At 31.3% G+C, this 13,131-nt stretch overlaps 1 protein-coding gene across 1 annotated transcript in view; it reads right to left on the reverse strand.

The window, feature by feature from the left end:
* Positions 1-13,131, reverse strand: part of Sgcz (sarcoglycan zeta) — an 874,745-nt gene that overhangs the window by 157,609 nt on the left and 704,005 nt on the right. The gene's annotated exons all lie outside the window — the stretch shown is intronic.

The following is a 13,131-nucleotide window of genomic DNA, read 5'->3' on the forward strand; positions in this document are numbered from 1 at the left end:
CAACTAATTGATGATTGGTGTAAGAATACATGGTGTTCCAGCAGTCAAACCATGAGTAAGTACATATACCCCTTTAGAAAACAGCCACCTATGGAGAAGAATTTAATAAATATGCAAACAATATTCAAGAGACAGAATAAAACCAGTAAAAGCAGAACACTATCCAGTATTAAAGAAAGGAGATTCATACCTAGCACAAAATCAAACCATTTCTCTAGAAGAGACTTTGATAATGTTTTGAAAATGTGACCATTCAACAGGAGAGAGCTTCCATGCATGGAACAAAGTGAACATATTAGTTGGCAACATAGGATATGGTTAATTGTATAGGTTTCCTACTTTGGAATACTGAAAGAAGAATAAAGAACCATGAGAATATGTTTGGAGCAGAGAAAGAAAATCCATGAATAAGAATCTTAAGGACTCCAGGCTTAAATCAGTTTGTAAGAGAAGAAAGGAACAGAGTACTTACATGGCTCAGTAGCCTGAAATGACTAGAATTAAGCTTTTAGAAGGAATATCTGGCTGAATTCTGGGTATGGCCAAGAGAGTCAGTAATAAACCACCAGTTAGTAATAACTATCAGCAGTGTGGTGAAAGAGAAATTTATGGGCTTGATGATTGGAAAGAGGAACACTTAAGATTAATTCAAGCTTTACAACTATCAGGAATATAAGAGTTTTTAGATGAAATATTTAGATGAAATTCCAGCAGTTATTTAGCTCTAGACTTTTCTTACTTTGAGAAATCTGTGCAAACTTTAGCTATATCTCTTTCAATAAGTACATCTCTTAAAATCAGATAGAGGAATAATGATTGCTCATGTTATATTTCAGCTTATCATGAAGACCAGGAACTACCATGTGGAATGATGTGGACACAAGCAAAGTGAAACCCTTCCGCAATGGCTAGATGTGTAGATTGTGCTCAGTATAAAAGGGAAATGAAAACTATGATAGCACCTACTTCTATTCCTTTTCTTCCACAAAACAAAGATAATGCAGCATAAAGGTGTTAATGTTGAAAATAATCATCGTGGGGAATGTTTTTCAGAAAGCAGATTGAGAAGAGATGGGTTGAAAACAAGTGAGATCTCAATCTTTTCATAAAAGGAAAAAAGTAATAAATTGTGCTTGAATTAAGCTTGATGTAGAAGCAGAGAATTTGTTTCTTGAGACAAGTGAAGAAGTTTAAATCTGCCACAGGAAATGCCCTATAAATGGACCAACCAAAACGAAATGCATAAATATGAGAATTGCAAGCAGCATTGAAGATCTATTTTGATAGAAAAAAAACATTTGTTTGAACAGTAAAACACTCCGTTTTCCTCTGTGACAATGTCTTCATTTATTTCTAAGACATTACGAGACACACTTCTCATTTATGGGCTTCTTATTAGTGTGATTTCAGGGCAAGATAATAATCTATGAAGCAGCAACAGGCAGAATTAACACAAAGAGAGACTACAAATGAGAAATGACAGAAGGTCATATGGGCATAGTATGAGAAATCTGAAAAACTATGCTCCTTAAATGGCTGTCCATTAATTATCATATTGGGCAGTGACAAGAAAACAGCAGGAGAGGACTGCAAAAACAGGAATGAATCAAAGATTGACATATGGTATTACATAAAACTCTAAGATAGGCTAACAAAAGTTACTAGAAAATACAACTTTGTATATGGAGAACTTGAAGGTGAGAGAATTTCCAGACCTAAGGAATATCCAGGCAACAATTACACAGAAAAGTAAAGGCTGATTTTGAGTAATGCAAAAAGCAAGAATATTAGAATACATAGTGTGATCTTAAGCTTGAATTTTTTTTTATCTCAGAAGTTTTTGATTAACAATCACATGGTGGCTATCCTTGTATGTAATTCCTTGTTAGAAGAAACTGTTTTGCAAGTTTTTCCAATGTGTTTCTGTGGAAACAGAAAAAAGTTCTAACACAAATGTGATTCTAACTTTAGTATTAATCTCAAAATGCTTAACTACAGGATCACTTGATATCAATAGCCAAGAATGATACTGTATATGGCATATGCTTATTTAATTCTGCAATGTTTTCAGTCTTAGACTCAGTGATTTTCTTCTTATAATTTACCACATTACAACACAAACACTTATAGAGGAATGCTTATTTTTATTCGAGTAGATAAAATTCCCTTATGGAAATATAGGATTCTTATTAGAACATAGCATTGTAAATCTAACCCACTCGGCAAAACTTCTATTTGTGCCAGCTTCTGTAACACATGTATGACTCAAATAAATTTAAATTTTTCCTTCCTAAATTCATTCAATATCTACAATATTTATTCAGTGTATAATTAACTGGCTCCTTATATTTAGGCTTTAAGTCTGGTGAGTATTTGGTTTCCTTCCTACAGGAGGGTCAAGAAATGGTTTGAGTGACAGCCCTTAGAGCTTCCTGATTTACTACCTTCCTCTTCTCATTCATATACCATTGCCAACAGAAGACAAAATGTCATTAACTTTGTCACCATCTGTATCTTCTTTCAGTATCTATCTGTAAGTTTGAGCCCATTAACTAATCTCTATGCTGTAAATTTGGCCTTTTATAAAAGGAAAAAATAACAGAAGCTATTTCTATTGCAAAGATTACATGAGAATATAAAGAGCTTAAAATAGTGGCTAATTTATGTACATACACTAAAGAGTTTTAATTATTAACACCCTGTTTAAATGGTTTAATTTTTGTTTCACATATTATTACAGCAATTATGTTATTTTCAGAGGTATTATCATTAAAGCACAGTAGATTCCACATCAAATATTTATCACCTTAAGAATTATAATGTATAATGTATAATGTATCACCATTATATAACCTTTATGATGCTTATATTCATCATCCAGTAATCTCATATGTGGCTTTAGTGTGTTCCTTCCTAAATTTAAACTTGGAAACTTAATGGCCAATGTGCTAGTGAGTGCTCATATGAGAATTACTCTTTTGTAAATGGGATTAAGGCCCTTATAAAGGAGGCTTGTGCAGTATTTAGCTCATTCTGTCATTCTTCTTGCTATGTATACTTCAATGCATAGTATATTAATAAAATTTAATTAAATTTTCAGCTTCTAATTAAAGAAGGAGAGAAAATCTTTAAAGGAGCTAAGCATTTTCTTTTTCAACCTATTTTATATTGATTATATTTATACTTTGATAATAAGCTACTTTTTTCGAAGAATAGGTGAAAGAACAAACAAAACATAAGTAGACATCATTTTAAAATAAATGTATTTTCAGTGTGGTACTTGCTATAAGATAGTACTTGATTGTCAATTTAATCCGTTTTCTTATTTTTACATATTAGTAGCCACTATACTCTACACAGATAGCAACTGTGAGAGGAATTTGATTTCTAATTCACTTGTATAGAAATATGTTTAGAGTTTTCTGGTAAGAATATAGTATTTATAATATAGAGCATAATTTTCTAGCTTTTAATTTTTCCAATGGTTTGCTCAAACTTTTTTATTTATATATTTTTTATTGTTTTTTATGATAGGGGCTTTAAATAAATATATAATTATATATTATTGTCATACTATATACATATCTATGGACATATTCAAACTATATACATGTATTTATATGTATACATACATATATTTATACATATATGTATATAAATATATATGTATACATACATATAAATATATGTATATATAAATATATGTATGTGTATATAATACATAGAAATATATGTATGTATATATAGGTATGTATACATATAACTATATATGTATGTATACATGAATATATGTATATATTTATATATACATTATTTTTATACATTATATTTATACATATATTTATATGTATGTATACATATATATTATGACAATAAATTTTTTATGTTGTATATTTTATTCATATTGGTATTCTTTTAGTGTGTGAATATTTCTTTAGAAACATAATTAAAATTAAATTTACTTTCTAAAAAATTTCTTTTTCTGGTAATACAATTCCCTGAAACATATTTCCTTCTTGTTGCAACTCTCAGTATATCACTATTAGTATCATGGAACACTGGGAATGAAAATTTGATGATTTAAAAATAATTGGTTGGGAATGTGGCTTAGCAGTAGAATGCTTGCCTAGCATGCATGAAGCCCTAGGTTTGATTGCTCAGCACTACATAAACAGAAAAAGCCAGAAGCAATGCTGTGGCTCCAGTGGAAGAGTGCTAGCCTTGAGCAAAAACAAAAGGTCAGGGACAGTGCTCAGGCCCTGAGTTCAAGCCTCAAGACTGGCAAAAACACATACACACAAAACCCTGACATGTATATATTAACCTAACAAGGCAGACAGGGTCACAATTATCCAGTGAATGTATTTAATAAATCCTATGACAAATAACAAAACAATCAAAAATATCCTGCAACTTGTTAAATAAATGATAAATGCAAAAGTTAGTTATCAATGAAGCATTATTTCTAAAAATATATGTCACAAAACAATGTTAAGAGTCTATCTACTTAATCTAATAAATAATATTTAGATTAAATACATATATATGTAATTTTCTCAAGGAGAGTGTTTTAAAAAAAGAAAATGAATTTAAAAAAAAACAGGAAATAACCTAAAATAACTGTCATGGAGGATATTAGTGTGACTGAATTCAGTATTAATTATGTCATGTAATTTAAATATTTGTGAACTGTGCACATTTTCTTCCTTTGCTAAAGATGAGATAACAGCCTGTGAATTAAATGAATGGTTGTGAAAGATGCAGTTTTGCTGGAGGAAGAATTGCATAGGTAAAACACTGTGCTATTCAAAACATTTCTTCATAGTAAATGGGGAATTTTGAATTAAAATAATTGAAGTGTATGTATTAAACTAACAAGGTAGATAGGGTCACAATTATCTAGTGAATATAGTTAATAAATCATATGACAAATAACCAAACAATTAAAAGTACCTTGCAACATGTCAGATAAATGATAAAATTACAAAAGCTAGTTATCAATAAAGCATATATATATATATATATATATATATATCACAAAACAATGGAAAAATCCTATCTATTTAATCTAGTAAATAATATTTAGATTAAAGATGCATATTTCTCAAGAAGAGCTTTTTTCAAAACAGAAAATGACTTGAAAGAACTATCATGGGTGATACTACTCTGAGTTGAATATTAATTATGTCATGTAATTTAAGCATATGTGAAATGTACGCATTTACTTTCCTAGCTAAAGATGAGGCAGTAAGCAATTAATGTGACAGTAAACAATAGCTCAGTTCTTACAGCTCTTTTGCAGATATTGAGCTAATGATACAAATTTGTCAAATAAATACAATATATCCTTAATTTTATTTACAATGTAAATAATATGTGAAGTAAATTTTAAACATGGCATGACTGGTCAAATAGAAAGGTGGCCTTCTCACCCTTCCTCAATAGTAAAAGAAAACAAAAGTTACATTTTTTTTTCTTTTTGTTGGTCGTGGGGTTTGAACTCTGGGCCTCAGCACTATTACTCACTATTCAGCTCAAGGCAAGTGCTCTACCACTTGAGCCACAGAGCCACTTCTGGTTTCCTGAGTGGCTTATTGCAGATAAGAGTTTCACTGACTTTCTTACCCAGGCTGGTTTTGAACTGTGATTCTCAGATCTCAGCCTCCTGAGAAGTTAGGATTACAGAAATGAGTCACAGGTGCCCAGCAAAAATTACATTTCATTAAGTGACATAAGGAAAGACATCAGTCTTAGTGGTATTTATTATTTTCTATGAGTTAACTTGTATCTATTATTGCTTAAATTATTTTCTTTTGTTTTTCTCATTTTCTCATTTATCAGCATCTATTTCTCATTTGCAGCTCCAGAACTACATCATGGCATTCTGAAAAAGACTGGTCTGTAATCCCTTAGAACAAACTACAGACATTTATGAACTTGTTCATTTTAAATGAAATGTGAAAACACATTTTTGAGAAATAAACACTTGACCTTATCACATTATATTAATTTTTTCATTATACTCTTGTCATAAAACAAAGGGTAGAGTGTGTTCATGTGTATGTGGTGTGTGTGTGTGTGTGTGTGTGTGTGTGTGTGTGTGTGTGTATTTAGAAAAAAATTATTGAACAATAGGATCAAATAAGACTAATTGTTAACCTTAGCGTGTCTTTCTAGGCTGGAACTACAGAAACATTACATGAGTGTTGTGGTAAGGCCCCCTATGACTATTTGATATATGATATATTGCTTTTGTAAAATAACAGCATTTAGTCGTAGAGGTTAAAGAAGTCTATTGCAATTTTAATGTGTGAAGACCCTTCTGAACATCAAGGGGAAAGTTTCATGCAGAAATGCTTGTCTCAGCTAAATCTCGTAAGATCCTGCAAACTAGCTTTAAGGTGAAAATAATCTTCTATCTATATGATACTTGAGATTTGAAGATTGATTTTTTTTGTTTTTATAAAACATTCCAACTAGAATTGTTTTTAAAAATTCTTATAAACACTAGTAACTTCACTGATTTGGAAAACATTTGAGTTTGTTTTTCTTTATTTTACATACTCTATTTTATTATAAAACACATTATATCAAAGTTTCCTAATACTGATATTAATGGGAAAAGTACCTATTAATTCAATAGTACAGTATTTTCACAATAAAAAAATAGAAGTGTATAACTTTGATCAATTATCTTGTAACTCCTTTTGGTGCCAGTAATTCATGCCTGTAATCCAGCTACAGAGGAGGCTGAGATCTGAAGATCACAGTTTGAAGCCAGCCCAGGTAGAAGAATCCCAGGGAGACTCTTATCTTCAATTAACCACTCAAAAACCAGAAGTGTCAGAGAGCTAGCCTTGAGAATAAAGACTCTCAGGGACATGCCCCAGACCCTGAGTCCAAGCCCCACAAATGACACAAGAAAAAAAAGTCTTAGAACTCCATGATTATTGATTTGTTAATTATGTACTAGGAGTAAGGTCTTTTCCTAACTTCCTTTAACTCTTGTCAGTAAAGCCACACACTTATTCCTCAAACAGTGTGTACCATTATTCTTTGGTCAAAAACCAACACATGGTGTACACAAATTGGAGTGAACCTTAATTAAACTATGGACTTCAGTTATTACTTGTGATTCAGTGTTGGCTTACCAAGCAAAACAAATACACTAATGAGAGATGCTAATAATAAAGAGACTGAAAAACCTCTGTACTCTTACTTACTGTAAACTGAACACTGTCTGTAAAGAAAAACTCCATTACAGTATCTTATTTTTGAGATTAAATTAAATCAGAGATAAATTACTTTGTTCTCTAGTAGTGAATCTTTTTAATGAAAAAAGACATGTTCCTGAATATATATTCTGTTACTTTGAGTTGAGTGATTTACAAAAATTTTGAGGTGAAAAAATGATTAAAAACTAATTATAAATGAGGATTCAGATATTAAGAAGATTGGGTAAGTGAATATAGTCAGTAATTTACACAATTGAAGTAAATAATACATTTGTGAGAAATATTTTAATATATACAATTATATTTATGGTTAATAAACTAAAAAATATTATTTTATCTGCCATTGTTATACAAATTCATCTGTCTGCCTCTGTGGATGTGTCTATGTGGTATGATTTTAATGAAGAATAAAGTGTATCTTTTACAATTACATTTGGATATGATAAATTATAAAGGAATCTAAATGTTCAAACAATGAGACAAAAGAAGGATATTCTTAGGAAAGGATCTCAAAGACTTAATAGTTATGTGCATATGATCATATAAAATTATATTTTTCAAAATAAACTCTAAGGAATGCAAGCAAGGTTTCTGTTAAAAATAAGAGTATAATTTTTTATTTGTCTTCTACCTTATAAACATTCTAAGTTACTACTTGAGACTAAATATTTGGGTCCATCTTTGTAAGACTACCATTCACTTTATTTCTTTACTTTCTATAATAAAATGCTTATCTTAACACCTGCTTGAGAAGCCTAATGGATCTCACCCTAACAGCCTTAGAGAATATTAACCCTAGCTACTTGCCAGAGGCTATAATTTCCTATTAAAATTCCAGCTGAGATAGATAACATTATTTTGAAAAACATAGTCTAAGAGGAAAATTACACATATTTCTTTCAAGTCTACATTCCAGCATTTGACAATGCCTGGCATCCAAACGGCTGCATATAGAGAAGACACATTGTTGCCCCTGGCATAATTCCTACAATGGAAGCCAGATTCAGTGCAATGTCTTTAGCCATTATTGTGGATTTTGACAATAAGCAGCTACATGAATTCTATATTTCTTAAATTTCCTTAAAACATAATGAGAATATTTTCCCATTACATCATTCATTGTAGTCCATATATAAGTAACGTTATTATTAAGAGTTTCCTAATAGAAACAAATTATGATGAGTCTCAGTAAACTGGTATTTTTCAAATTTATTTTTTAACAATTTCAGCTATTACATTTCTCTCTCTTTTTATTTACCACATAGAGATTTTATATTTAGTCATTAAAATGTGTGGTAGGCTTCCCATGTCCTCTTCCTCCACACATCTCATTTGCTGTTCTGTTGGTGCAAGTGTAAGTAATTTGTACACGAAGTCACTATAAATTACTTTATAAAAAGATTACTTACATAATGTCATGCGTCTAATGTAGTACAGTGGAGAGATGCATCATGGGGTTATTGCATCATTGTACAATATCATAGACATTGTGTCATAGACACAAACTAAGATGATTACACGATCACACCATTATATAATCTTTGGAACCACTATTGTCTCTGCAGTTTATCCTTGATTAAATACATGACTGCTTTGCATTAATGACTATGTAAATCTCAGAATTAAATGAAATACTTTTCATCAACTTGGTGAAATGGATTTAGAATAAATCTATTTCTATGTCATATTCAAAACTCATTTTAGGGAGCAATGGGAGAGGATCTCAATTTATTGTTTCTGAAACTTGGATAATTAAGACCCATCTTTACTGTGTCTTTTTAAAGTCATTTAATCAGTAGTGCATTCTAGAGACAAAGTTGAAAACAAAACTAAACCCCAAGTAGGTGAATAAGTAGACATATTTTCATGTCACATTAATGTTAAATTTTATTGTTTCTATGCCAGTAATACTGTATCACATTATTTTAGTACCAATGAATTGTCTCTTTTGGAAAATTTGCAGCATAATTATTAATCTTGCTTTACTACATATTTTGCTACCAAGTGATTGGGGGTTAGGCGAAAGCAAAAGAATTATACAATCAGAAGAGTAAACAGATTATATGATTGGGAAATTTGTACAACCAAAGTGATTATATTGGAAAAATATATTTAAGCTGATAAATATCTGCCAGTATGCTAATGCCTAAGAAAAATATTCAATATAGATATTGCTTTATCTTTTAGGAAATGAGCAACAATTCTAGGTACGAACTTTGGTTTGAATTTAATCTACTGAAGACTTTCTTACACCAATGATTTGGGTTACTATCCTACATATGTCCTTGTGTTTTTATTTTTAGCTTGCTTTTGTCAGGTAAAGTAAATACATAGTTCATACTATACACTACTTATTTCTATCATCGGCATCACCAGTTCAGACACATATTTTACACAAATATATGCTACAGTTATACAAACAACATCTTTTTCTTTGGTATAGTGTTTGGAAAGAATGTGCTTTTGTTGAATAGTAAACATTAAATACGGTTAAATCTTATTTAGAGGTCCTGATGGTCTAATACATTAATAAATAATTCAAGAAAGTACTTGCTAGTTAAAACATGATGAAGTTTTAAGGAAGTAGATCAAAAACAAACTCAGTTATGAGAATATATTCTCTTTTACATTATTGGATTTCCTCAAACTTCATTCCAATATTATTTTGTAAACACATAGGCTAGAAGTTGATAAAACATGAAAACAAAGCATAATGATTTTTTTGTGATAGAAAAGAATTGTAATGTATACTTACATATAAAAAAGATCTTTTCAACAGCAAAACTTTTCTATCAGCACTAAATGTTAGTGTTAGTATTATCCGCAGCTCTGGTCCTCAGCTCCAGCCAGACCTAAGCTAGTCCCTGTCCTACAGTTCCTACCTTGTAGCTGCAGCTGGCCCTTCCCTCTCTCCACCCAGACCTACCTAGGCACATCCTTACTTCACTTCTGCATTCACTTTCCTCCCAGACCTGCCTGCCACCTGCCATGTGCTCTCTTACCTGGTGAGATATGGCCCCTGTTATCCTCCTGTGCCTGCCTGCCTTTGTGTGGTCTCCTGGGACGGTTGTGAAGGATTCTTACAGTTACCATAAACATGAATCTTACAGAGACTATTTCTTTTTTTAAATATGCAATTGGATTATTAAAATTGCATCTCAAAATGTAATGTTCCTTGGTTATGTGCATGTAGTCAGATGGTATAGATTACTGACTGTTTTCTTGTGCTCAAAGATACGCTACTAATGAAGGTGTATATCAGCCATATGAAAATATCCTCAATTTTGAAAGAAATTTACTTTTTTGCATCCATTCTAAAATGGATGCTGATTTGACCTGGCTCTGAACTTACGCTACAGGAGACTACATTCATATTTTGAATAGTTCAAAATATGCCTATTGGAACAAAGTAAGGTTTTAGAGGCATATGACTAGGATTGGGGAGTTTCTATCAATAAAATTTATATCACCTAACAAATATTTGGGTAGTCAGTTATCAGGCTTAATCAAATCTCTTCCCACTCCCTCTCTGTGATAACATAGAACATGGCTTGCCCAGCAGCCAAGCAGCCAGATTCCACCTACTGGTCATCTACCTCAGCCTTCTCCTACCACTACTGGTCAAACATAACCACATTTCTTATTTATATAATACTTTGTAAGTTAATTACTCACCATAAACAACTAATTATTGCATGCCATAGATTATATCTCTTAAGTCTACAGAAACAATCATTTTGATCATAGTTTAAAAGCTTGTTCTCAGTTTTGAAGTAGACATTTAACATCTCTTTATCACTTTCTCATTTTCCATATTTCATCTAAAGCTTTTTCCAACAACAAAAGCAAATTTTACAATAGTTTCAAAGCTTAAAATCATTTCCTATTTCTTTCTAAATCAAAGCACAAAAGTCAAGATCCTGAAAAAGTATTTTGGTTTGGAAATGGTATTTTCTCCATTTTTCCTGAGTATTTATCTCCACCCCCATATGTTTGGAGGAAATACATAAATAACGTAACAATTTCCATGAATTTTCTTTTTATTATGGTATTGGGATTGGAACTCAGGCCCCATACTTAATTGCATTGCTCAGCTTGCACTCTAACATGTGTGACTCCAGCCCAGCATTTTGGTGGCTTTTTAAAAATTTAAGTATATCAGTAATTAGATATATAAGGGGTTGCCATTCAAGAAAGGAGTAGCAGAAAATGGATCTTGATCAATGGTGTCCTTTTCATCATATTCTCCATCCCTCCCAACCCTTCCCTCAATTTTCTTATTTTTTTTTTAGAATATGTATGAAATGTTGTGAATGTATTTTACCTCCTTCCTCTCTTCATTCATCTAATCTCCTTAATTTGATCCTGTGCTCATATTTTGAGTACTCAATTCCTGGCATTTATTTTGTTGGACTGTGAATTAACCAGATATCTTTGCATCTACCATCTTTGTGCACACTGAGATGTTGGTGGTTATTTTGCAATTGTTTTTTTGCAGCCTTTTCTGCTGAGACTGGTTTTGAATTGTGATCTCCGAGACCTCAGCTTTCTGATTAGCTTGTTAGACATACAACTGTAAAATATTAATAATAATCAATTGTTAAACATAAAATATAGTTATCAGAAGAATATATCAGAAAAGTAAGTAAATATATGTCAGTCCCTTTATTTGCATGGTAATTTAGTTTTATATTTTCATTCAGGTCTATTTCAATCAATATCCTGAAATAGATTTGAAGTATGGGCCATATCTTTTTCATCAGTGTAGTCCCAGTGCTATTCCAAAATTTGGCACACAACTTGAAAGCATACACTTGCAAAAGCAATGGTCAATAAGTTTAAACATGGTACATTCTGCTGAGGAGGTCAAAATATAGCTGGAGACATAAATCCAACACAAATTAAAATCCAAAATACTGATTTGTTGTGACGAGAATGTAATCTCTTACATCCTCAAGAGATAGATGACTAAGAATACATCTTTCAGCCTTTATAAAAGGTTAAAGTATTGATTTTTCTCAACCGAGTGCATAAAATACAAACATCATTTTCAAATCTTTTATACACTCTCCACTGGATTTTAGAAGTTTTAGCTGAAGACCTTTTATGATTTGTATGCAAGCTTACCAAGCTATATACTCATTGAATTTTACTAGGTTTAGTTAATGAGATCATTTTTTATCATGATAGGAAAATAAATAAAAATTAACAATGCTGTACCCCTTATAATAATCATCAAAATCCCTTTTAATTTTAGGAATTCATTGTTTATAGAAATAGAATTTTATATTGTGAATAAATTTCAGATCAGCTCACTAATCTGCTTCAACATTTAATGTATTAATAGGTTGCCAACAAAGAGAGCCTATATGCACATCCACATGTCCAGTGGACAATCATTTGTATCACCAACAGGAGTTTTCTGGAGCTAGCTTTGCTACAGTTAGCAAAAGAGAATGTATTGTTCTCCTAAAATTCCTTTTACTCCTTCCTCTTCAGATGGAAAAAGAAACTCTTCTAAGTACATGAGCAAGAGCAAGGCTTAGTTCTTTCCCTTCAGTGTGAACAATTAAGGTTTAGAAACAGTTATCCATAAAGAGCCTGGGTTCCCATCTCACAGTATATTTAATAAAAATATGATTTTGAGATTGTTTCCTACTATGAAATATAAGTAGAAATGAGTGGGTCAATTTATGGTTTTTGAGGCATGTGAACAGCATTTTTATTCCTCAATCATATGTGGAAATTAAACTAAAATTCTCATGAAGAATGGAAAAACAGGATGAATAGCACCTGAATTCCTTATTTTCCATTAGGAGAAAAGCCATTTACCAAACAACACATCAATTTCCTTAATTTTATAGTCAAGGTGATATACAGAGGGCTTATAGTTACA

The sequence above is a fragment of the Dipodomys merriami genome, unplaced genomic scaffold (assembly GCF_024711535.1).
Source record: "Dipodomys merriami isolate MVZ:Mamm:240054 unplaced genomic scaffold, mDipMer1.0.p SCAF_12, whole genome shotgun sequence".
Lineage (NCBI taxonomy): Eukaryota > Metazoa > Chordata > Mammalia > Rodentia > Heteromyidae > Dipodomys > Dipodomys merriami.